At 37.1% G+C, this 26,504-nt stretch overlaps 1 long non-coding RNA gene across 1 annotated transcript in view; it reads right to left on the bottom strand.

The window, feature by feature from the left end:
- LOC105097232 (uncharacterized) overlaps window positions 1-26,504 on the bottom strand; it is a 474,053-nt gene that overhangs the window by 345,652 nt on the left and 101,897 nt on the right. The window contains exon 2 of the long non-coding RNA XR_837910.3: window positions 9,012-9,102. This is a non-coding gene — a long non-coding RNA (uncharacterized LOC105097232). The remainder of the gene's footprint in view (window positions 1-9,011; window positions 9,103-26,504) is intronic.

The following is a 26,504-nucleotide window of genomic DNA, read 5'->3' as shown; positions in this document are numbered from 1 at the left end:
TGATGCTTGCAAAATTGGGAGGTTAACACAGAACACCTGGGAGGTCTGCTGCCTCTGAGTATTTATTCCTCCAGAACCATGTGAGGAATATCATCCTCTCCCCACTTACTAACAAAATGACTTGCAGCTTAGGTGTGGTGGAAAAAAAGAGTGTATTTGGAATCAAAAGTTTTGAATGTGCACCATCATGGGTCTGATTCACCAGCGGTGTGTGCTCGGGCACATCAGGATGTTCATGGCTTTCATTTTCCTTATCTCTAAGTGTCAATATTTAACTCAACAGGAATCTTGTCAGGATCAAATGAGAAAATTTGCCTAAATAGCCTTTATTAATTACAGAGGACTACTAAAATTGAGCTATGTCAATATATCAATAAAATATAGAGTTAAATGAATGGCTGCCTTCAGGTAAGCTGTGATCAATGGATTATGGGATGGGTTGTGATAGGCAAACACAAGTCCCATGTGTGCATAAAACACTTGCTTTTACGCTACTTAACACCTCCAGATTATAGCACTTAGTCTTGATAAGCACACTTGTAAATATATTATAAAGAGTGTAATAAACTGTATCTCCAATCATGGGGGTGTCAAGATAGAATACTAATTTTTTAAAAAACTACTAAAATTATACACTCTGTTAGGTTAAAGAATAAATAGCCTTTTTATATTTGAAAGAACGTCTGTCACTATGCCTCTCAACTTGGGGCACAAATCAGTAGTCCTATATTCACAAATTACTTGCTGAACCAGGGTGTGTAGGAAACTTCCTAGGGCTGGCTGATAAGAATTTCCGAATGCTTCTGGCCCCTCATAGTTCACAAACATTTGCTTCTCTAAGGTCACAGTCATACCAGAGCATGGCTCACTTCCTTGAGAGGTGCTCTATAAGGACGTTGTGGGATAGTGAAAGAAAGGACAGCATTGCTCTATGACCTGTTTTTGGTTGTCTCTTTGTGCTGATTGTGATAACTTGCTTTAGGGAGCATTCTAGAGTCTATTGATTTGTTTGCTTTGATTCAACAGTCTTTTTAGAGCTACTCTTATCGTTCATTTTTGTTCTGTAACACCAAAAAAGACATCAAATCTATTATAATTAAAAACAAACTTTTTTTTTTGAAGAAATATTTTTACTGCCCATTGCTTCCAATAGTGTCTGAAATCTACTGGCCTAAACATTATGGGTCATTGCAATTCTGAAAGCCAGTCAACTCCCAGCCTGACCCAATCACAATCAGTCTAGAGGCATCCTCGGTATGTGAAGTCTGTAAGGATGGGGAAGTGGTGCTAGGGAAAAAGGAGGGAGTGGAAGGCAAAGCAGAAAAGGCATGGAAGACACCCTATATTCACTCAAGCCCAGCAACATCTGTAAGACAGAGCACAAATTCATGGAACCATGTATAACACACTGGAGTAAAGAGCCCTGGTCTACTTCCAAATATACCACTAATGTTCTGGGTGCCTTTGTGCAAATCACTTTACTCTCTGGGTCTCCATTTCCTCGCCCTTACTTGTAGAGAGTATGAACTGCATATCCAGTCTCCTACCTTTACTGTTTTACAGATTCATGACTCCAGGTATTTCCATAGGGATTTAGTAGAATCGTTACATAAAGTAAAATGGGGAGCTTCTCCTCTGCACATCACAGTGTGAGAAAAGCGAGTGCTTGGGCTTACTGCCCTGAGTCCTGCAGTCTCTTCCTTAACACAGACCTGAGCTATCTAATGACTCTATAATGAATATACAGAGGCTCAGGCTGGATTTATTGAGAGTTGTCTTTCCCAGAGCTTCCTTCATTCCAAAGAAGAGATAACCCCTTCTTGGTGCCTGGAACTATGTTCCCGCCTCTCCCATCTCTAATGGAATGTTCTAGGTAAAATGCTGTGTGTGCTCTGATTGCCTGTGCAGTGGGGTTTGCAGACAAAATACTGACCTTGTTAAATCATGAACCTCGAAAAGCAGTCCATGAAAAACAGTATAGTTTATATTTAGAATCATGGCTTTATATCTTATAGATAACAGATTATCCAGATGAAATACATCTTTATGTCAATGAAGAAAGCAACAGATGATGTGTACTTACGCGGTTTATTACATAATCTAAACACTCGGAAACTGGAATAGACTCATCATCAAACAACCCTTATCGAGCAGTGGTTCTCAACTCTGATCCACAATACAATCAGGTTTTAATCTTCACAAGGACCAGGGTCCCTCCCCTCACAATTAAATTGGGACCTTGTGCTTAAAAATAGATCAAGAAAAACATTTGTAGGCCCCTCACTTTCCATACATAAGTCTTCCTTCCCTCATTAGCACATATTCCAGTAGGGGAATACATTTGATTTCATTTTTCAAGTTTTCATTGAATTATAAGGAGCTCGGAAGGACATGGCCACTGGCAATTATCATTTTTGGAAGGATGATGTTGCCTGAAAAAAAGGCAGTCGTGGAAGCTGCTCCAGGTGGCCTCTGAGACCTCCGGAGATTGCCTCACTTCTCACCAACCCGTGTTTTACCATCTGTAAAAAGAAGGCAACGTTTGCCTTTGACCACCCCAGAAGAATGATCTGAGTAAAAATATAATTAAACATGTGAGTTCCTAGGAGTCCTTTTCATAAGGAAGGCATGATGTTAAAATTAAGACATCGTGATACTTACTGTGGTTGTCACTATGACTGTTACTTCCCTGTTGTACTACAATGTCCCTGTCACTCTGTTAACAATCTTCTTGGGACCAAAAGTGACAGGTGTAAAATGAATTTTTTTTAATGTCATACTTGCTTTGTCTTATGAAGAAAAGTCTATGAGGACCTCAGAGAAGGCCAAGAATACAGAAATTCCTGTAAGCCAAGTCCCTGGAACCTCAGATCCACTGCACACACTCATTATTTCAGTTTCTCCACCCCTTCAATTACCATGTCGTTTCATTCAAATATAATGTAAAGCTTCAGCTGATTTAAATAGTGTTATAAAACACTGGAGGGGCTCTCTTAGAGCACTCAATTGTGCCAGCCTTCCCAGAAACCAGAACTGTCTCTATCTTGCTTCTAGAGGACAAGCCCCGTTTCACATCTGCCTCTTAGAGAGTCATGTTTATGTACACAGTAGTAAATGTTGCTGTGCCACTGGACGACTCTATTTTCAGAGTCTGAAGCCCTTTTTTCCTTCTAGGTACAATGAGAGAAAACTGGACTAACTGATGTCTACAGTCCTCCCACTTCAGTTACGTATGTAACTATTTCCAAAAAAAAAACCCAATATGGTGCTTTGAAAAGCTGAACTATGTGACTTCAAAATTCAGTTTGAAGAACAAACCAATGTCACTGGCTAAAATAGCAAAGAAACCTTTGAATAGTTTAAAAGTGTGTATGGGAACATGTGGGCCTTCTCCTGCCAAATAGTATAAGACATAGGAAAAATTTACAACAATGCTAGGGATTTTCACACTGGCCCAAAAGTCACAAAATGGAATAGAATAAAAAGTAAAAAAAAAAAAAAAAACAAAACAGCTTAACGTTTATGAAAGACTCAATGAGAAAACAGTCAAGATAGGAACTATCTTGTAATTGAAATGTTTATCCATTGCTAATTGTTACTCACAGTGTACGGAAAAATATGTTTGTATTTTTACATTAAAAAAAGTATTGCTTATGCATGCTACGGTTATCTCCTTTTGTTTAAACATACTTATTACTAGGGGTATTAGTACTGGTTTTAGTATTATTCTGCATTGATTAGAACTTTCAGAATTATGATGGATAATGGAGGTGACAGAAAGCATTCTTCCGACTTTTCTACTAAGTGGATATTGGCTGTTAGTTTTAAACACACATTTTTATTCTGTAAAAGAGGCATCATATTTCTAGTTTATTGAAAGTATTTTTTGATTCATAAGTATATGTTGCATTTATAAATGCCTCTTCTTCATTTATCGGAGAATTTTCACAAGTTTTTTTTTTTTCCTTATGACCATATGATGTGATGAATCATGATCATAGATCATATCCTTAAATTACTAGACTAGGCTGTATTTGGTATAGATTTTATTTAAAATAATTAGAATCTGATCACCCTGCATTTCACATTTTGGCATCTGTATTTGTAAGTGAAATTGGTTTATGGTTTTTGTGTGTGTGTCATTCTTGTTACATGCTAGTCAAAATATTAAGGCTGTCTGTTTCTTAAACTGGTACTGGGCCTATTATCTAGCTGAACAGGCAATTAAACAGCATAAACTATATTCCTGAAGTCCACTTGAATTGGAAAATTATAGTTCAACTGTTAGGACTCTTGAATACAATGAATAAGGACATATTTTAAATTTCTTTGTACAGATAAAACTCTGAGAACTATAGCTGTGTCAATATAATATCGAATAATTTGTGTATTTGGAAATTCAAATTTGTCATTCAGATCATCAGCTCTATGTATTACATATCAACAAGGAAAATTAGATTGATTTTCTTTTTCATTAAGTAAATTACCGACAGAATGAATTCCATGAAAAAACTCAAGGGAGAACAAATTTCGGTAAAAACTGTCATTTTATAAGAACATTTCTGTGTAGTAGAAATTAATGGTCATTTTTCATATGTTGACTAAAGTAAAATAGTAGGAAGTACATGGGACATGGTGTTAAAAGATCTGGGTTCAAGTTAAAAACTGCAAACTTGTCGTAGGATACAAAACCAACATGCAAAAATCAACTGCATTTCTATACCCTAACAATGAACAATACAAAAAGAAAATTAAGAAAACAGTCTCATTTATGATAGCATCTAAAAGAATAAAATATTTAGGAATAAACTTACCCAAGGAGACAAAGAGTGTTAAAATGTCAGTACTGCTCAAAGAAATCTATAGATTCAATGCAACCTCTATCAGAATCCCAATGATTTTTTTTGCATAAATAGAAAAATTCAACCTAAAACTCATGGAGTCTCAAAGGATCTCAAATAGTCAAGCTTGAAAATGAACAAAATTGGAGGGTGCACACTTTCAGATTCCAAAACTTCAAACAAAGCTGCAGTAATCAATACAATGTAGTACCACCATAAAGACTGACATGTAGACCAATGGATAGAGTAGAGAGCTCAGAAATAAACCCTCATATATACGGTCAAATTATTTTCAGTAAGTGTGCCAAGACCACTCAATGGGAAAGGATAGTCTTTTCAACAAATAATGTTAGGAAAACCGGATTATCTCCATGCAAAAAAAAAGAGAAAAAAATGAAGTTCAATGTTTAACTTACATTACATACAAAAATTAACTCCAAATAGATCAAACACCTAAATGAAAGAACTAAAACTATAAAACCCTTAGAAGAAAATACAGGAGAAAAGTTTCATGACATTGGGTTTCTTGGATTTGAGACCAAAAGCACAGACAATGAAAGAAAAAAAAAAGATAAATTAGACTTCATCAAAATGTAAAACAAAAATTGTGCATCAAAGGACACTATCAACAGAGTAAAAGAGAAAATAATTGCACGTCATATATATTATAAGGGATTAATATCCAGAACATATAAAGAACTCATGCAACTTAACAACAAAAGAAAACCCAATTAAGAAATAGTTAAAGGACTTGAAGCGACATTTCTCCACAGAAGATATATAGATGATCAATAAGCACATGAAAAGATTCTGAACTTCACTAATCATTAGGAAAATGCAAATAAAAAACAGGAGATACCTCATATATACTGAAATGGGTATTGGAATGGGTACTATCCAAAAAAAAAAGAAGAAGAAGGAGAGGGAGGACAAGAAGGAGGAGGAGCGGGGGAGGAGGAGGAGGAGGAAGAGGAGGAGGAGAAGAAGAAGAAAAAGAAGAAAAAGAAGAAAACAAGGGTTGGCAAGGATGTGGAGAAATTAGAGCCCTGTGCTTTGTTGGTGGGAATGTTAAATGGTGTGGCCACTGCAAAAAATAGCGGTGGTTCATCAAAAAATTACACATAGTATTACTAAATGATTCAGCAACCCTACTTCGTGTATATACCCAAAGTAACTGAAAGCAGAAATGCAAACAGATGTTTGCGTCATAGCAGTGCTATTCACAACAGTCAAAAGGAGAAAATATTCCAAAGGTCCATCAAGGAGTGACTAGATCAACAAAATGCGGCATAGCCACACAATGGAAAATCATTCAGCCTTAGAAATGAATGAAATTCTAACACACGCTACAATATGAATGAATTTTGAAGACATTTCGCTAAGTGAAATGATCTAGACATGAGAGGACAAATACTGGGCAATTTCACTTATATGAAGTGCCTAGAATAGTCTAATTCATAGAGACAAAAAAAATAAAATGGTGGTTACGAACGACTGGAAGAAAGGGGAATAGGTGTTATTGTTTAACGGGTACTGAGTTTCAGTTTGGGAGGAAGAAAAAGCGCTGGAGGTGGATGGCAGTGATGGTTACTCAACAATGTGAATGTACTTAATGCCGCTGAAATGTACACCTAAAAATGGTTAAAATGGTAAATTTTATATTATGGATATTTTACCACACACACACAAAAACTACTCTAAACTGCTTGAGGCCAGGGATTATGTCTTATTTCTCTCTACACAAAACACTGTCCACACATCAGGGGCCCTGGAGTCAATGGACCAGGGTTTGACAGCCAGCTTTTTCACTACTGTCTATTTGACTAGTTATTAGTAACTTCTCAAAGCCTCTATTTCCACATCTATCAAATGACGTCTATAATAGTATCTACCTTTTGGATTGATGTGAAAAATAAATAAGCAATGCATTAACACACACACACACAACTACAGTGATCGCAAATGGGAGGCATTAAGTAACTGTTCACTATTACTCTTATCCTAGAGCTCAGCACAAAAGCCGACACAGTTCTCACCTCTGAGACCACTTGGATGACTGGGTATGACTTTGGACTTGATTTTCTGTCTATAAAGTGGGAACTATGTAGCCTACATCACGGGGTCGCCGTGATGCTTAAATGAGATGATGAGAAAGTGCTTGTAAATTATAGGACCATATGAAAGTAAGACATTTCACCGCACAGTGTTAAAATACATTAGAAAGTAAAGCGAGAAACAGTTTTAAAATATACTTGAATTTGCCACAAAGAACATTTTTCAACATCTATTTTAAATGTAAAAACACATTTCAAAAGGAAATACGCAGAAACCTCCAAATCTGAAATAACAATATTGAAGCCTCCCAGACATCTAGGGAAAGTCTGATCACACGCACAAACACATATTTCATGGTGGCACTTACGGTCGTGAAAAAAAAGCCAAATACCTATCATTTTGAAACAGCTGTTTATGTCACACCTCATGACCAGGAAAAGCGACCTTCCACGTGGGTTCTAGCCTGGCTGCATGCTCAGCCTCAATGAAATTTCCTTGAAAAAGCCAAAGGCCCCACAGTTGAGTGAGACCAGATGCTTAGTGATCCACTGAGGGCAGCTGGTTTTCTAAGGGAGCATTCTGGAGGTGTTGGGTACCTGGAGGAAAGGGCTGGCAAGAAGAGCCCGGCTGGACGTGCACCTTCTTCTCCAGGGCAGCAGAGGGCGCTCCGACTCCACGAGAGACAGACGCTTTACCTACCTGGCCTCAGAGATGCGTGAACTCCAGGCCAGCAGTTCACACAACCAAATTCCACTGAAAACATATTTCCATTCCCTGAGAATGACCCGCACACTCAAAAGGAGTAACTGGAGTCTTGGTGAAGGGAAATTGTGCGGCTCACCAGACAGCAGGCTGCCTCAGGCCTCACCACCTCCTCCACCCTTCTTGTGTTCCAAGGAGGGTTGAAAATGTCTGTGGCTGGAATTGTGAAGGAGCAACCGAGCCCTCCCACGGTTCATAAGCCCAAAACAAGCTTCGCTAAGGAATATTAAGTTACGGCCAAGTAGCTTCGAGCCAGCAGCCTGGCCGAGCATTCAGCATTCCCACCCGGTCTCAGTAAAAGTCACACAGGTCGAGGGGGTCGGCCCCGAGGGCTCACGGTGCCCTGTCAGCACAGGTTTAGGCAACACATACAAAAGCAGTGACCCCAGGAGCTTTGCCCAAATAAACAGTCATCTTCCTTCAAATGGGTATGTGTAGAAATTTCTGAGGCTAACTCACAACTTTGCTACCTCCTAATGAGGTGTGCTGAGAAACTGCAAAACCACCTAAGAATGTAATAAAGAGAAAAGGTTTCGTAATGTTGCCACCCTTTTCTCCTTGACCCCTTATTCAGTCAGCCATTCAGGTGGCCCTAATTTAAGTAAGGGAAAAACCCAAATAAAAAAATTAATTTTTTTGGTCAAATTCTCTTCATTCCATTCATATTGCTTAGGAGCCCAGGTGATTCTCTCCAAGGGCATGCAGTGAGGACTTCCTTTTCTCTGTTTCCAGCTCTCCCTGGTCTTTCCCCCTCATCCTCACCCTGTTTTTGTCATCCAAACTCCCTCAGCAACATGATATGCATTCTTTCCAGATCAGCCAAGCATCACAAGGAAATTAAACAACCATTCAGATTTGAATCTATGTGAACGAAAACGCCATCAAAGTCACCTTGCTTCTGTGGCTTTGGCAAAACTGGTGAAATTTACATTGATGGAAACTCATCATGTCCTTCTTTCAGCGACTTAACACGCTTCACAAAAGATGCGTGTGGAATATATAACAGATGATTAGCTCACACTGGGCACTGGGCCTTATGTGTCTTGATAGCAAGGCCCCTCCAATGGGCCTTCAAATGATCAAAACCAGGTTCGAACCATGGCTGTGGTACTTTCTTAAGTATGTTACCTAGAGTATTTTACTTCACTTCTCTGAACTTCCATATTCTCAGACAGAAAAATTTTAAAAGAAACCATCTTAAAAAAATAGGAACAATCTGGATTCATACTGAGTACTCATATTTCAACAACAACCCTGGATGCACAGTAAGCAGGACATTCTCCTTTTGACTAAAACAATGAGTTAAATGGTATGCAAACTTTCTAAAACTCAGGCTTGACAAATGTTACTTACAGTTAAAGCACGTGCATGCTCCTGGCCTGCGAGATGTTCAAAGTCTTCATATAAGTCTCCGTTTCAGGACAGGACACACAATGTCAGCAAGCTGCATGGAGGAGCAGAGAGTAGATATATTTAGCCACAAATGATCGCCCTTTTTCCTGAAAACTCCAGAAAAGTCTTCTATCTATTCAGAAAATGTTTGGGTGTCTCTGAAAAATGGACAGACAGGCCAAAGGAAAACTGACAACAACCTGACTTGAGATTTGTGTAGAATCTTTATGTAGGAGGCTCTCTAAATCACACGGCACATCGAGGTTTCTTCCCAAACAGTATATTGATCAGTTGCAAACAAACTGTGGTCTTTCAAACAGTGTGTTCCGTTATCATTGTGGACCCAGCAGTTTCAGATTCCATAATTGAGAGTTACACAGTCTCCAGGAATTGATATTCAGAATAAGACTTTTTAGTCTGAAGCTGCATAATGATAGATGGTTGCTTGCTGGGAAAAAATAGTACATTTCAAGTTTCCATATTCTTGCCGGGGAAAGAGCACCTTTCATATTCTTTCAGGAGAGAAAAATATTTCCATTTATCACACCAGTTTAGAAGACCTAATTCTAGAAATGTCATGGTGAGAGTTCCTTCTTTGCTGGGGATGGCAACTCAAGACTAAACAAACAATTGTAAACCCACCTCTTCATTCCTGCAAAATCATTTGTTCTGTATTATATACAGCACTGTTATTCTGTCTTTAATGCTCAATTTTTGAATTAGGAAAAATTATAACATCAAGAAGGTATCACCTTATTTTCCATGACAGGTCATGATATGCTTGTATCCTCTTAAATGAAAGTAAACGCAGACTTCTTGGTCTTATTTACTACTTTTTAAAGTAGAGGTCAACTGACTTTCACTAATTTCATTTCATTAGTATTATTTGGAAAATATCATTAATGATATATCTGCTCTTTTCCTCTCTGGAAAAAAATAAATATACTTCAAGTTTCATTCAAATATAAATCCTGAGGTTCGTCTTTAAGTTTTCATAAGATATTTGGAGATATATTTAAAAAATAAACTCTCTAATTAACTAATTATGGTACCAACATCTCTTACCCTACTGTCCTTTTTTTTTTTTAACAGAGATTCTCAGATTTAGTGATTTTTTTAATCAAAATAGACTTTCTGATTCACATCTCATTAAATAAGATTTTGGAAGAAAAGACATTGTGCAAAGTTCTGGAATGTGTAGAACTACAGAGATTGTTCCCAAAGCAGCTTCCTAAGCTAAACATACTCAGTCAGTTTAGTAAGACACAGATCTGTTACCTACCGCACCAAGACTACACAGGAAATGTCCTGCCCTCTCAGGTAGGCATGTTTGCAGAGGCTGTCTACTGCTTATGACACAGGAAACAGTTCGGTTTACTGGTTCTATATGCATGTGCTATTTTAAAAAGCATTATTTCCAGTATTTATTAAAATATCATGTGACTAAAATTGTGGGTGTAGCTCCTCTGGGATGCCTTGAGAGACTACATCAATCTAACCTTTACCTTTTCTTCTCTCAAATTCTATAATGGGGTATCATGCAGTTTGGCATTTCAAATTTCCTTCTAACTATCATACACATTGATTTATACTTTACAAAGATTATGTATTCTTGGTGGACACAACAGACCCACAAAATTATGCTCACTCTCTCATATATATAAACTAATATATGTATATGTATATACACACATATAATTTATCTTATGTATGTATTTTCTTTAAAAAGGGACAAGCATAAAATACAAACTCTGAAACCACTTTTTTATAATAAATTGTTTTAGGAAAGTTTATTGAATATGAACAAGACTTTCTGGGATCACAGTGATTCTGTGAGGATATTAACATAAAGAAATCATGAAGAGTTATTTAACCACAATTATTTTTTTCACTTCTCAGCCTATACATACACACACACATAAACACTTGGCACTAACAGAGAAAAAGGGGATCATCCTGCTTTCCTATCACATCCTGAAAGGAGGAACTTTACACATTTAAAAATTATAATTATTTGAGTATAATTATAAATTTTCAGTGCTGTCTCTGGTAACATCTAGAAAACTACGAAGGTGATGATCTTGAAACCAAGTGAAATAAAACACATACATTAAGAAGCCGAGAGAACTAAGTTTTGAAATTAACAAAATTCCTTGATAAAGTTTGCAGGATCCAGTATATATGATTTCAAGTGATGATCATCTCTAGAATAATCTTAATTTTGTGGGAATACATGAAACGCATTTACAGTTTTATTTTATTAACCTTGACATATTTGTTTTATTATTTTAGAGTAAAAGAATATGGTACTAGTGAAGGTAGAAGGTTTTCTTTTTTGTAATTTAAAAATTGTGTAAAATGTCTCAAGGAGATCCTAAAGATATATAAAAACAGATAAAGATATTCTTACCTAAATTAAGTGGCCAATTAGTTAATAACGCATCTTTACCTTTCAAATTCAGTAAATGGAATATTTGTCTGATTTGCTTCACATTGAAGAGATAGTGAAGAAGAAGAGCATAATGAATTACACAATAATTTTTTTACATGGTGAATTTACAACTGCAAGTGTTTTTGAAGAGCACTATGTGAAGATTAGGGAATTCTATGTTAAGAACTGAATGGCAAGTACTGTGCACCAAGGCAGAAGAAAATCAATCTGTATGAAATACATTTGGCTAAGAAATAGAGGTGGGAGTGAAACTGAAGTATGGAGAGTCAAACAGTTTTGACCTCAAACGTACACTTTATTGGCGCCCCTCCTCCAAATATATATACATCATCACCGTCACATTTTTATTTTACTGTTACCTAAATCCATGTTGAAATTCACGTTTCAAACACGGGCGATTTTGCAAGAGGCTGATGATTCCCTGAAATAAACATGACTGGTGGCTCTTTTTTACCCAGCAGTCTCCTTTATCGCTCTAGAGAAGGAAAGTCGACAGACTTTGTATCTGCAGTGTAATTAGCGTGTGAAGGCAGGATCATAATGAAAGCAAAATTTACATTATTATAGGCATGGGATTGTTTGCTCACACTAACTGGAATAAAAAGTGAATTCCACTATGTACATGCAAAGATTTATTCAATCCGTTTTCTAATATTTTCCCTCCAGAAAAGCAAGAGTGTGATTAGCAAGCCGAAACAACTGAAAACTGTTCCTGAATGAAGAGTTCCCATCCTGTCTCAGTGGGATCAAAATGAAAGGGTCCAAAACAAACCCCATGCAGGTTGTGTGGCTACCACAAACCGTGCAACTGGTTTCTACTGCCATGTTGTAATTCAACTGTATTCAGGAGAAGTTAGTTACACATTGTTCTTAGCAATAATACCACTAATAATCCTGTCAATCAAAAGTCCTGAACTCAAAGCTCTTTGTTGGGTCCCATCATCAAAGATGCGTTGCAGGTGAAGAATTATTGATAGCCAGATGCAGAGACTAAATCTTCAGATGCTTTGGCCTAAGGTCATGAAGAGGAGGGAAGAAAAATAAATGCTGCTCTCATCTAGCAACAATGGATTTGCAAGAATTTGAAACAAAACTTTCCTTCCAGCTACCACTTTCATGTCAGAGAAATAAAATACATGGATAAAATTTTAAAGCTTTGTGTGTCTAACCCGTTCTGACCCCTTTTACATTCATTTATTAGTAATAATAACTATGATAATAATGCTTATGCCCAGGACTGGAATGAGGGTTAATTAGTTAACATTTATAAAGCTTTCTGAAAAGGGAAAGTACTATTTAAACACTAAAGATAGTCTCTTCTCCTTTCACCCTTTACTTTCATTTCCTTCTTTTAATCATGGATCAGTTCGTTCCTCCTTCTGTCTGGCTCATTTTTTCAATGGTTATATTTTCTACTGTTTTTTTTCATTCTGTTCTTGCCCTTGGGTCCACATGGGTCCCTGTCACTCTCACACTTGGACCTTGTCTTTGTTCGTCTCCCCTCCTGTGCGTTAGGCACCTGTTTCTCATTTTCATGTCATCTCTCTAGTTGTCCTTTATCCACTCCTCACTCTCTTTCATCTTTTGCCTGTGTATTTCTCTTCCTCGTTGTCCTCATTATTGGAAGCATCAGGGAAATATTACAGCTGATAGAACTTTTGACTAAAGTTTATCCCCACGTTATGGGCTACTGAAACCAAGAATTAGATAAATCCAATTGGTTGTCCCCAGTCCTTTCCTACTCGATGGCAAACTCCATGACATCATAGACTGTGATCATCTGGAATAGCTTCCCCCTTGTATCATGCAAAATCTCAATACAGGATTATTTTCAATGAATCCTTCCACTCTATAACATCCTGACAACCTGTGATCTCTCAAAGACTTCATGATACTATGAGTTTTCAAAAGGCTTATCATAGGGCGTAAGTATTGTGTCAGGTTTCAGCTGGTCTCATGTATGTATTTCCCATTGTACATGCAACCTCTACAGGCTTATTGGCCAACAATAAAAAGATTGGAATTATCAATTTATCATCTCCCTTCTAAAAGGAAGAGTGTAGAAGTAAAACAGCTGTCTCCTTAGGCCTACCCAAGGAATTCAGTGGTAGTTATAAGGATCAAGTGATTTAAAATTCTGTATTTTAATGATACATTTCAAAAGAGTCTATTGTTTAAGAGACCTTACTCGGATTTTAGAAATAGGATGCCAAGCTGAAGATCTATTCAGTTTATAAGTTCAGAACTCAACTAGTTAACTCCTAGTTATTCTCATTCATCATAGTCCCTCTATCTACTTATATAGATTGTTAACTGCATAATCTAATTAAATCACTTAAACAGGGCTGTATTCTTGCTCCAGTGCTTTTGGGGCTTTCAAATTACTTATAAAGCTTAAAGCTTACCAGCTAAAACCCACAAAATCATTCCTCAGCTTACATTTTCAAGTTGAAATGTTTAGTAAACATATACTATGTGCTATATTAGGTCAGCTGGCCCACATTTTCCCATGTGTCTGCCTCATGGAGAACATAGGAGTACAAGCTCTTGTATCTAAAGCTGAAACATCCAGCAGAACTCTTGTTGCCTACTGCCCAGTTGTTAACCGGTCTCACAAGCTCTGTGTTTTCCAGTCTCTGTGCAATTTCATCCATCCAATGTGACCCTGCTACCCTTCTCTATCATTTTTTAAAAAAAAACCTTTACCAGCACATTTGAAATGATTATTCATTCTATGACAATTATTACCCTGGACACTTATTTTGATGATTGTATTTGCTCAACAGATACACATCAACTCCTACCACGTTCAGAGAATTGTGCTAAGTTTTGTAGGAGCCATGGAAACGTATGAACTAGTTGCTACCCTTAAAGATATTTATCTTCTCAGTAACCAAGTAAGAAGGTGATAAGGAACAATGAAAGCCATCAACTAAATATTATAGGTGTACAGATGAAGAAGGAAACATTTTCAGCAGGTCGTGAGCAGGCAGAGTTTGCACTGGGTGTGTGGAGAGAACCAAGGTAATCCAATGAGGAAGACATGAGGCTGCTGTGCCCAAGAAGACAGGGTTGGGGCTGCACACATCCCTTAGAGAGCCACAAGTTTACATTTTATGGTTTTACAAACCTTCAGCAAGAGGAAAAAAATCAATCAATTAATAGCTAAAGAAGGTGGAAGACTGTTTTAAGCAGATGTATTAGTTATCTAATGCAGTATAACAAATGATCTCAGAATTCCATGACTTAAAGCAACAAACTTTCATTGATTATCTCACAGTTTCTGTGCGTTAGGAATCTGGGTGCAGTTTAGTTCAATGTCTCTGACTCAAGGTATCTCATTAGACTGCAGTCAAGCTGTTGGCTGGAGCTGCAGTCTCATCTGAAAGTTTTCACTTCCAAGATCATTCACATGGATATTACTTAGCCTTAGTCCACTGCTATGTGGTTCTTTCCATGGGGATACCTTATGACAAGGCACCTCAGGGTGAGAGATATAAGAGAGACAGAGACAAATACAGAAAGCAAGTTGACCGGAGGCAGAAAGTCAATATTTATAATCTAATCTCAGAGTTGACATCATGCAAGTTCTGCCATATTCTTTTCATTATAATAAATTCACTAAATCCAGCCCACACCCAGGTGAGGGGGTTATACAAGGGTATGAACACTAGGAGGTAGGGATCACTGGGGCCATGTTTAGAGACAGCCTTCCACAGCAATGAAAATAATACAGTGAAAAGGCATCAAGCAAAATACCTCATGGGCATTTAAGAAACAGCAAGCAGTCCAAGGACACTAGAGACATATCAAAAGAATATAGAGAGCTGTGATATTGTTGAACAGTCTGACTTTATGGCACTACCGAAGAACCGTTGAAAATACTTTTAAGAACACTATGATCCATGATATTTTTAGAAAATTCAACTCATTTTAGAAGTATATTTTAGAATTTTAGAAAAATTCAACTACTTATAGAAGAAGCATAAATTTGAGGGAGGAACCTCTGAATAAAGGAGTACCAGTTAAGACACTTAGCATAATAGCTCAAACATTAGAGCCATTCAAAATAAGAATTATTTTGAACTATAAAACTTTATTATATAATGTTTTATGCATAATATACAGCTTGTCTGTCTACTGAGACTAAATTTTAGACAGTTACAGGCTATGCTTTTGTTTCCTCATTGTGTCTAACACAGTGCACCTAGTCAATGCTGCATACATATTAAAGGAAAACTAAAAAAGAGCAAGAAAAGGATCGTGAGAAAGTAGTATTCCAGAAGGAAGAAGAATTTCCTGAAAGAGTTGATTGGTTTTCTCAAAATAACACAAAGAATTTGAGTTGGAAATGAAAAGAGATGCCTAGACATACAAAGTGAAAGATCTTTTCAAAAGAAGGATCAGTGGGGAGATAACGTAGAACCTGACCATAGTGAACAAATGCTGAACTGGAGGAACCAGGATAGACTTGGTCTTCAGGAAGTTTGGTGGCACTGGAAGAAACAAAAGTATGATAGTAACCAAGGGAAACTGTGGTTGAAGTAAAAGCTTGAGCACATTTGGGGGGGGGGGGGGCGCTGGAAGGAAACAGTGGACGGGGAAGAATTTAAAACTAGTGAGAGAAGAAAGACTTTATGGTGCTAAGTCTCAGAACAGACAGAAGGAATGCGGTTTGGTTTGGTTCGGTTTTTAAATGCACAGATGGTGGCATTAATCATGGGAAGACACAGGAACAACTCTTCCTCCAAAAGACAGGGGGAAAATGTGTGTGATATGTGAGAAAGCATTTTTAATCTACATGGTCCCATAACAAAGTCTCTGCTATCAAAAAAGTGATCAAAATTATTATAAGGACCATGCTATATTCTGGTTTGTAGGTCACAAGTAGAGATAACCTAAGGGCACCATTAGGTATATGCATGTGACAGAAACTGAATCCACAACAGACTCTGTTGTCTAATATTTTTGCTTTATTTCAAATACTTTTGCCTGATGGGACCTCATGGAAAACCTATTCTCATAAAATAAACAAAGTAGTCATAGAGGTTTATGTTAACATTAGGTCAAGTGACTTTAAAAGAATGTGCTTTTTTCCCTGGATCATCAAAAATTCTATCTAATGAATATCTCAGCTCCTACAATATGAAATGCATCAAGTTAGAAAACGTAGGAGAGACAAACACAAGAAAAAGGAGTTCTTGCCTTTGAAGAGGTCACAATAGAGGAAAGAAGATGAGAAGCACGCAAACCCCTCTGAGACAAGAGCAGACGGCATAGGCTTGTTAGTGACAAAACCCGCGGGAATCCAGAGAAGGAGGTGAAGGTGGACAGGAAGCCTTCCTGAAAGAGGTTACAAGTTACCTGGGATTGTCAAGACAAAAGGGTGGCTTAAGATATTTAAGAGAAACAAGGAAGAGAAAGAACATTCTTGTGTGAGGTTAACAACATGGATAAAAACATAAAGGTGGGAGATTACAGAAAATGTTCAGAGAAAATCAAGTATCTCAATTAGCTCAAGGGCAGGAGCAGGAGGGGAAGAACTGGAGACAAACCTGGGACTTTGGGGCTGTAATAAATTGTTTTAATCAGTGAATCAAGAGAAGAAGATCTATGTTTTCTATGTTTTAAGAACCTCAATCTAGCAGTAATAAGCTTTGGAGTCAGTAGAAAAAAATACAAAGGTTCCAGTTAGGAGCATTTGTAATGCTCCAAACAAATAGCATCGGTGGGATGTGTGAGGCATTAGAAGGTGAAATCAAAAGGATAAAGCAAATGACTGCATGTGGGGATGAGAGGGAGAGCCAAGAATGACTCCAAAGGTTTTCGGCTTTGTTTCCTATGGTGCCAAAAATTCTTAGAGTTTGGAAGATGGACCGTCTCCAAGAATAGCAATTTAAGCGCAGTACAGAGCAGACTTGGAAGTCAATGCATACCTCAGAAAATTCACTCTTTGAACCCAAGAGTTAGATAATGGTCTAAGTGGGAGGGACAAGCCACAGGGTTTTAAAAATCTGCAAAGGATAAAATCAACAAAACTATTTGCAGTATTAGCTCCATCAAAAGATCATGAGAAGCAAGAGAGGGAGAAATACCAGTCTAGCGGTATCACACTACAGAGGCTGCAACCAGCAGAATGCTAGTGCTAGGGAATGAACTACTCAGTAGGTACCCATGGCAAAGTGTAGGCAGAATCCATGAAGAAAAAAAGGACATTTTGCCAGAACATTCTGCATCATTCATTTCTTAATAAAATAATTCCTCCAGCCATCAACTATTAACTCTTCAGAATCAAGCACCTTGATGAGAAACGCTAAAACATCTTCACCTTGTTCCTAATCAGGGGGAACTTTACAGCATCAAACCAGAAAGAAACTTGAAATTATAACAAACACAGGTCAGGGTAAGATATATCACATAACTCCCTGGTAAAGGATGCAGCAAACAGACGCTCTGTCCTATCATTCTGCACTTCGAAGTACAAAGACGCATCTCAAATGAGACCCTAAGTTTTCTTGTCTTTTGTATTCTATTTTCTTCTTTTCCTTAATTCAGCAAAGCTACTACACAGGCGCTTACTGATATTAGAGACATGTGTCTCTTAAGCCAATGGTATATGAATTACAGCAGTAAATGGCTTTGAAAGTGCCTCGAAAGCAAACTATGGAAATTCCCACCCCACTCTCCCAAGAGAATACGACGAGCAGTCATTATGTTTGTGAATTCAGAGGATGCTACCCCACTGTTCAGAGACAGTATGTATATAACTGTTTGTCTCTTTCTCTCTTTGAAGTATTTTTTTAAAATGTGAAACCTTAGACATATTCAAGGACAGTTTGCCAGGTTAGTCAAGAACACTACTATATCTAAATATGCACTAGGTCATAAATCTTCTATACCTTGGCTCTGCATATATGACACATGTCCCCTCTTCCTCCCTTGTGGTCACTTGCTCAGAGACAACAGAGGTCTATGAAAGTACAGTGCTTCCCTCACAGGTAATATTTCACACGTAACTCTTTGCAGCTACCAACACATCAAGGTAATGGAGATGTTGTCTGGAAGGGAGCTTAATCCTAGTTGTTTTAAATATACTGATTTGGATTAAATAAGAAAATTCCCTTATATATTTATTAGTATAATAATGCTATCTACATGTTTCTAGATTTTGTTACGTTTTCTAAGAGCAAATGAATGATTCTCTAAATTCTTCAGGCATTTGGTTCAACTTGCCTGTTTGACATTAATTAGTGCTAAAATAATCTCTCTCGGCTGTCCTGTAGAAAGCACGCAAAAGTGAAAAATCAGCCAGGATGACAAACAAAACAAAACAAAACACAACAGCAGCAACAACAACAACAATAACAACAAAAAAATACTTGCCTCCATTCTGAGCAGAAAAGTCTGTCATTAAAAGAAGGTTCAAGGGGGTTACAGTCTCACAGTCTTTAAGGCATTAGTCTACTCTGACTCCCTTTGCCTGGCAAAGCAAAAAAGCTGTTCTTTTCTAATTCTCAAAAATAGAAGTTTCAACATTTAGACTACCCAAAGCTTATTTCTTTTTCTCATAGCAAAGAAGACACACATATTATGAACATTGACCACATTACCTGTAGAATTGAAAGGAAATATTTATTTGGGGCTTTTTCCCACAATACTTATAAAACAAATGTAGATCCTTTGGGTTTGCCTGAATACACCAGAGAAAATGACATTTTCAATATGCCAAGCAATTCAGTAAAAAGGGGACTTCCAAACTATGGGTGCCCTTCACAGTTTCTAAAAGTATAATCAGAAAAAGATGAGAAAAATGAATGCAGAGTTATTACTTCTAATATTTCCCCATTTCACTGAATTATAGTGTCCACTCAAAAAGAAGCTCTCATTTCTCATGTTTCCTACATTTTTAGTATTTCTCGTTCTCAAGAGTTTGGTGCATGTTGATCAGTTGGAAGTAATAGAAGTCAGCTTTGGTTAATGTAAAGCAAAAATGAATTTATTAGAAGGATATGTGGAGGCTCATGGAATTGATGGGCCAATTAAAGAATTACTGGGCAAAGTCTATAGGAACCATAAGAGGTAGGTGGGCAGGTCATCAGAGACCACCACCATGTCACACTACAGGGGTGGTCTTGACTTCACTCCAGCACCATGGTCAGGCCCCCAACAGGCTCAATATCTTTATGTCATCACCCAGATTCAAAATCCCAGGTTAGAGCATCCAGTTGGTGGCACCTCAGACATGTCACTAAGAATGGGGAGATGCTGGACCTTACAAGTGTCTTCAGTGAGAAGTGAGATTCTGCCCACTAAGACTCACAGAGAGGAGGAATTCAATCTATGGAGGCTGGAGCTTCACATATTGGACAAACAAAAAACATGGCAATATCCATTATGTATGCTACAAGGAGAATTATGCTCTCTACACATTACCTAATTATATCTCCATGCAGTAAGGATATTGATTTTTTTTTAATTTGGAGAATGGGGTAGGGGGAAATAGATTGAATGCTCTTTTTTGAAACTTCATTATCAAATAAGGTATAGATTGATCAATGTTTTTCTATCCTGTGAAGCCCAGAAGGAGAAAGTATTTCCTTCCATCTTTTTTTAACCCCTTCTCTTTAAAAAGCATCATTATATTTATTAGTAAATGCCATTTTAACACTAAAACTAATGCAACATAAAGCTACTGCCATGAAGAAGTTACTTTTAGCAAAACACTGTTCAAACTGATTTACATGCATTAATTCATTGATCTGTATTGACTCATTTTATTTGGCGGAGTTTCTAAAGGTTTTTCTGAAATCACTTTTGAGAGAGTAAGTTCAGGTAAAGTTACTAGCAACCACAGGCTTCTTCAAAGGCTGAAAGAACTACCCAAATATCCCACATTAAAACTCGTTCTTAAAAATCTGTATCATTTTCTAAAAAACTGAAGAAGGGGTGATTCTTACTTCATAATGCACCTTTATTACCCTAATTCAAACATTATTATAGTGTAACCAAGATAACCTAATAAAAGACATAAATGCAATTTTTCTACACAAAGCATTCTCAGTAAAATTACAAACAGTAACTGGAAAAAAATTCAGGCTGGAAATGTTTAGGGCAAAGGGGATTCAATAGGCTAAAATTATTACCAGTTTTTTTTAAAATCACCACCATTATGTCAAATAACTATGGACTTTGAACTGTAGTCCACATCGTCTATGACAGAGATAACCCAAATCACATATAGTCCTAAAGCATAGGAAACTGGTTGCCTACGCGATACCCATGATCTCCCTTGTCATTCACCAAACGAACTCCAGAATCTACCCAGCTAGAAGAAAACATTTCCCAGCCTCACCATGAATTACAGGCAGCAAGCATGGGGTGGTGCTCTAGGAACATCGTTTATAAAGGGCTAGCTTTTTGACCTTCCCTTAGTCCAACATTTTGGCCCTTTTGGCCCTTTGCCCCTCTTTCTCCTACTTCCTGCCTGGAACACAGAGGTAATGATTAGACCTCTAACAGTCAATGGTAGGGTGTAAGGTGACATTGAGGCCTGAAGCCATGAGCTAAAGATGACAGAGCAGAAAGACAGAAGGAGACTGGATCCCTGAAGATGGGATGGAGACACTATAACTACCTTGGACTACAACTTCTGCTCTTCTTTAATATAAATTCTATCTTTCCTGAGTCAATCTAATTTGAATTTTCTGTTACAATGCTAAACACAATCCTAAACTGGTCCAACTTCCTCCTTATTTTAGCTTGATGTTATAGATGGATATATTTTGTACAATGCATATGAAAGAGTTCTAGTAATGGTGATTTGATACCTGTCTGACAGCTTACCATTGAAAATGTTTTCCACACACATTATCCCCACTTTTTAAGGGAATTAAAGATAAGTGAGATTAAACGACTTCAAAGTGATGAAGCATACAACGAAGCACTAGATATACCAGAATAATATTATTGGACATCTTTTCTCATCTTTCTATTACTTTCTTTCCTCTAATTAAAGCTGCACAGAAAAGGGTTAACTTACTTTTATATTTTTTCTTATATGTAGAAAAACTTTCCAACTTACATGTTTAGTTACTTATTACTGTTGGAAATTAGCTGTTGGGATTAAAACATGTTCTCTAAACTCCATAAATTTAGATTCCAATTCAATGTCCTCTAATTTAATATAAAAAATTCACTTTTTTAAGACTCCCTCTACCCATATCTCCCACCCCCTTGGCCCCCATCTCTGTAAACCACCAATCTCTTTGTTCTCTGTACCTATGAGCTTGAAAAAGTTTTTGGGGGAATTTGTTTTGGTTTTTGTTTAGATTCCACATATAAGAGAGATCACACAGTATTTGTCTTTCTCTGACTGACTTATTTCACCTAGCATCATAGCCTCCAGGTACACCCATGTTGATACAAACGGAAAGATTTTTTATGACTAAATAAGATTCCATTGTACAAACACACACACATATACACATACATTCCACATTTTCTTTATCTGTTCATCCATCAATGGACACTTAGCTTGTTTCCATATCTTGGCTACTGAAACTCTAATAACCTAAGAAGTGGTAATGTCAGGTGAAATTATCCCCATTTGACAGATGGTGTAACAATGTCAGATGTTATCTGATTTGCTCGGAAGTATCGCGCTAGTAAGTAAAATATCTCTGATTTAAATTCAGTCTTCAAACTCAGATTCCATCTCTTTCCACTGTATCACACTGCTTTATCTATGAGGATTTTGTTTTTACAGATATTACATTCCTTAAAATAGACAGACATTCTACCTGTAACAAGTAAATTCATTCACTTATTCTTCATATTAACAACTCCTTCTATTGAGAAAAGATTCCATTCATAACTCAATGGCTGTGGGCCAATGAGAAGCACAAGTGTGAAGATGATTCACTGGATGGCCCAAATTCTCTACCAAATTCATTTTAGAAAACCATGGGAACATCATTTTGGAAAATTTCAGTTGTCTGATACTGGGATCCAAAATAAGTGAGCCAAAGAGATACAATGTGGGTAGAAGGAATTATTAAATGAGAAGGAAAAGTGAAAGTCTTATAGGTCCATGACTGATTGGAGATACAGAGTAAAAGAGTTTGTTTGGTTGGCTGAATATTAAATAATGGTGGGATTTTAGTGTAAATCATTTATATAACTAACCACATAATCTAAGCTTACTACTTTTTGCTTTCATTTTTCTCTAAATCAAAAAGCTCTAGCAAACACATTGAAGTGTGCACTGTGCAGTTTTGCAAGTGTCAACTAATTACATTTTCATCTATCCGTTGGTAGTAGGGAAAGGGTCACCACTGCCTGTAATATATGAGAAAGGCAAAGAATGGACCCCAGATTCAAACTAAAAAGACTAAAATGGAACTGGTGACTGGCCTAGCTGAACTGAATTTTTTCTGCATAAGTAAAACTAATTTTAGAAATTAAGACACATAAAACAAAGAGTAAATTTTACCCACCAAAGAATCAAATATAGTAAACCAATAAGAGGTTGGACTTTGATGTCAGGCAGACCTAGGAGAGCATCCTGACCCTGCTACCAACTGGCTCTGTGCCCTTAGAGAAATCATATAACCTTGAAGACACTCTTGCTTTCTTCACTTATCAAGTGAGAATGATGAGTGTCTCAAAAGTTGCTGTGAGGAGTCAAGGAGATAATGCCATTGTAAGGTGGCTACTAAATACAGTAAGTGCTATAAAAAATGTAGCATTATTATTAATTTTTAGATAGATCATAATTAAAATTTTTTCCAATGTCTCGAAATCTTCTCATACATCTCTTAGGTGAAAAAGGGTACAATTTACTCAAAAGATCTCTGAAGGGCACTGCCGTTATCAGTTCATTTGTGTATGTACATGTATGAGTATATGCACTGGTGTGCCCCAAACATCTTGATCAAAAGAATCTGGGGTTTGTTTGTTTGTTTTTGATGTGTAAGTTTGGACCAAATGATAGGCTAAAAATAGACTATATTCTTCTTTGTCTGAAACGTACATATTATTTTGGCTGCAAGAGCAGGTAATACCAAAATGGGATTTCTGTATTGAAATCTATCTTGTTGAACCATCATCTCTTGAAGTACAGAAAGGGTGATTTCGTACGATAAATAGCCTTAAAGAAGAATGAGATCAAATTCTGAATTCTAAGAGATATTTCATCTTCTATATATCTTGATTTCAACAGGGCTGGCAAACATCAGATTTGAGTTAGGAAAATGCAGCAAATATTCTTTATTCTCCCATCCTTTGGTCCACCTCACCAGACAAATGTTGGAAGTGTGTATGTACTGAGGACAGGGGCACATGAGGGTGAATAATGGCATATAAAATGCCTTTTGACCCGTAGCTGGATTTTCATTAAGGTTGTAGTGTTGCTTCTTGGAGTCATTCTCAATTATCTGGTTGACACGTTATATATCCTGTCAAACTACAATCTCCTAGTACACAAACTGTTTCCTGAATCCTGTGTGAAGTTTACCACTGGAAGTCCTCACTCCTTAATGCCTAGCTAAATGGTGCCTTTGCAATAAACACTGATGCAGCTGCTTCCGAGAAGCATCTCAGCACGAAGTGACTCCCCTTTGCTGTTACGTTTTAACTGCTGGCTTGGAAGCACTGGTATTTCAATAAGAACTAAGTCAAAAATTAAAAACTCATTAATTCACAATACACCTTTGCAGCGTATGAGGCAGTTTGGACAAAACAGAAGTCTACCTATGAGGAAAAAGTTGACTACAGGAATTGATATTGCAAACAGGAGGCCAGGAGAGATATTTAAGAGAATTTAAGTCAAGCCTTCAGAAGAATAGATAGGCTAATTACAAATATTTTAAAATCTTTTCATGAAAATCCTTTTAAGGATTTTTAAAATTATATGACTATTCTAGATTGATGTCATCCCACGTTCTCAAAAATATTAATGCCGCATGTCTTATAAAATTTTAAATAATGAAGACTGTTTTACCCCAGGTTAATCTGAATTTTTATAATTTTTTAAAAGAAATAGGCAAAACAACCTTTTATAACTGATCAAATATTAAGTTTCACATACATGGAGATATTTATTGTATCCTGTGAAAAATATGCATATATACACACACACATATGCATATACAGACTTAAGTACATAGATACATATACAGAGACACACATATATGCACACATATGCTGCTTGTTTCATTCATTGGATGAATCAAAAAACACATCAGGGTCCCACAATCACTGGAGGAACTGAATGCAAACATCAAAGAATATTTTACTGGCAAAAACAAGTAGACAAAAACTCCATCTAGAATAAACATATATTGTAGCCAAAAAAATTTTATAATATTTTGGCAGGCGTCTGTAAAATACACACTGGGAAGGTAAGTCCACCCATCTTTTTAGAAAAATACACAGGAGAACCAAATGCACACCAGAAAAGCAAAGTCCTGGAATCCAGAACAGGATTTGAGGAGGGGCAAAGGATCACAAATCCCAGAGACTCTTTTACATATATTTTGATGTTTTTCTTTTGTGTACAGTATTGATGAGTGTGTCATGTGCTCATTGAGAAGCCAGCCCTCGGTAATTGTCAGGGATCTTCATTCTGAGTGCAGACTCCACTGGAAATTAATTGCTTCGGTGCAATCTGAACCACATCATAAATGTCATGTAGAAGTTGCAGGGAGTGAGGAGGCAGTGACAGCTCAATCCACACTGTTTCATTTAAAGGTGGGTAAAACACACTGCGACAGAAGTGCTCTTCATCAATAATTTAGTCCACAGTGTAAAGCCAAGCCGTGCCAAAGATGCCAGGGGAGCCGCTGCCTCCCTGGTTTTAATGACACCAGCAGGGAGGGGTTGAGGGGCCAGCTCAAATCAACATTCACTGCACATCTGGGCATGTCGGCAGATGAAGATATCAAGGACTGAGCTGACAGGACAAAGGGTTGAAAAAAGAAGTGTAACCTAGAAAACCTTTACTTTGAATTCTTTGTATAAATTCAAGGGAGATGACAGTTCCTAAGGTCATCTTATATAATAAAACTTCAGTTATCTACATAGAGAATTTTAACCCTTTCTACCACATAATCAAAGAAGATGAAAGTTTAGTTTCTAATGTTCACTTTAAGACTCTAACACATTCCTGTTTGTTCCCCCCAAAAGACTTCTTCGACGAATCAAATGTTAACAGGAATTGCCTGATTTCATCTTGTGAACCCTAATTCAGCTCCTCAGAAGCCCCACTACAGCTGGGGGTTAGTCAAAGTTCCTATTAAACTAGAGGAGTTGAATTTCTTGACTATTTCACAATGATTGCCAGTAACTCAAAATTTAGCTGGGAGGCTCCCGTTGTAATAACACAAAAGAAATAACGTTAAATGGCACGACCATCCTTTCCTTACTGTGTTTACTTTTAAAAAAATAAAGGAGGGTGGTGTGTATGTGTTTACTACTTGAAGAGTGCTATTTCTGGGATTCTAATGCAGAAGTAGATAGGGCTTGAAAAATGGGGATTATGTGAATTATAAGACTGGAGATTTTGTCCTGATCCTTGGTGGACACCAGGCATTCCCGGGCTGGTACTCTTGGAACCCGAGGCCAAATTCAATTATCTTGTCCTATGTTTTGTATATTTTGAGGACATCACAGCCTCACAAGGGGCTGACTGGATTCCTCCACTAAGGAGGTTTAGTCCTCAATGAAGGAAATTTACTGAGGTTCCATTTCCCCCTAATGGCTTTTCACTCCAAAAACTGAAGTTAGTAGTAACATTATTAATGCTAATCAGATTTAAGAGTTTAAATTTTTTCACTATAGAAATGAAGAATAAAAGATGAGCAGTATATGTAATTTACAAAGAAAAAAACATGAGATGAGCATAAAATGAATTTAGAATTTAATGTTTGGATATTATTTAATCCTTTTTAGGTGATTAGTATTCAGATGATTATTATCCAAATTCTAGAATGCGTGAGGAAACA

This window comes from Camelus dromedarius, chromosome 15, assembly GCF_036321535.1.
Source record: "Camelus dromedarius isolate mCamDro1 chromosome 15, mCamDro1.pat, whole genome shotgun sequence".
NCBI classification, from domain to species: Eukaryota; Metazoa; Chordata; class Mammalia; order Artiodactyla; family Camelidae; genus Camelus; species Camelus dromedarius.
This window is presented reverse-complemented; position numbering and strand designations above follow the sequence as displayed.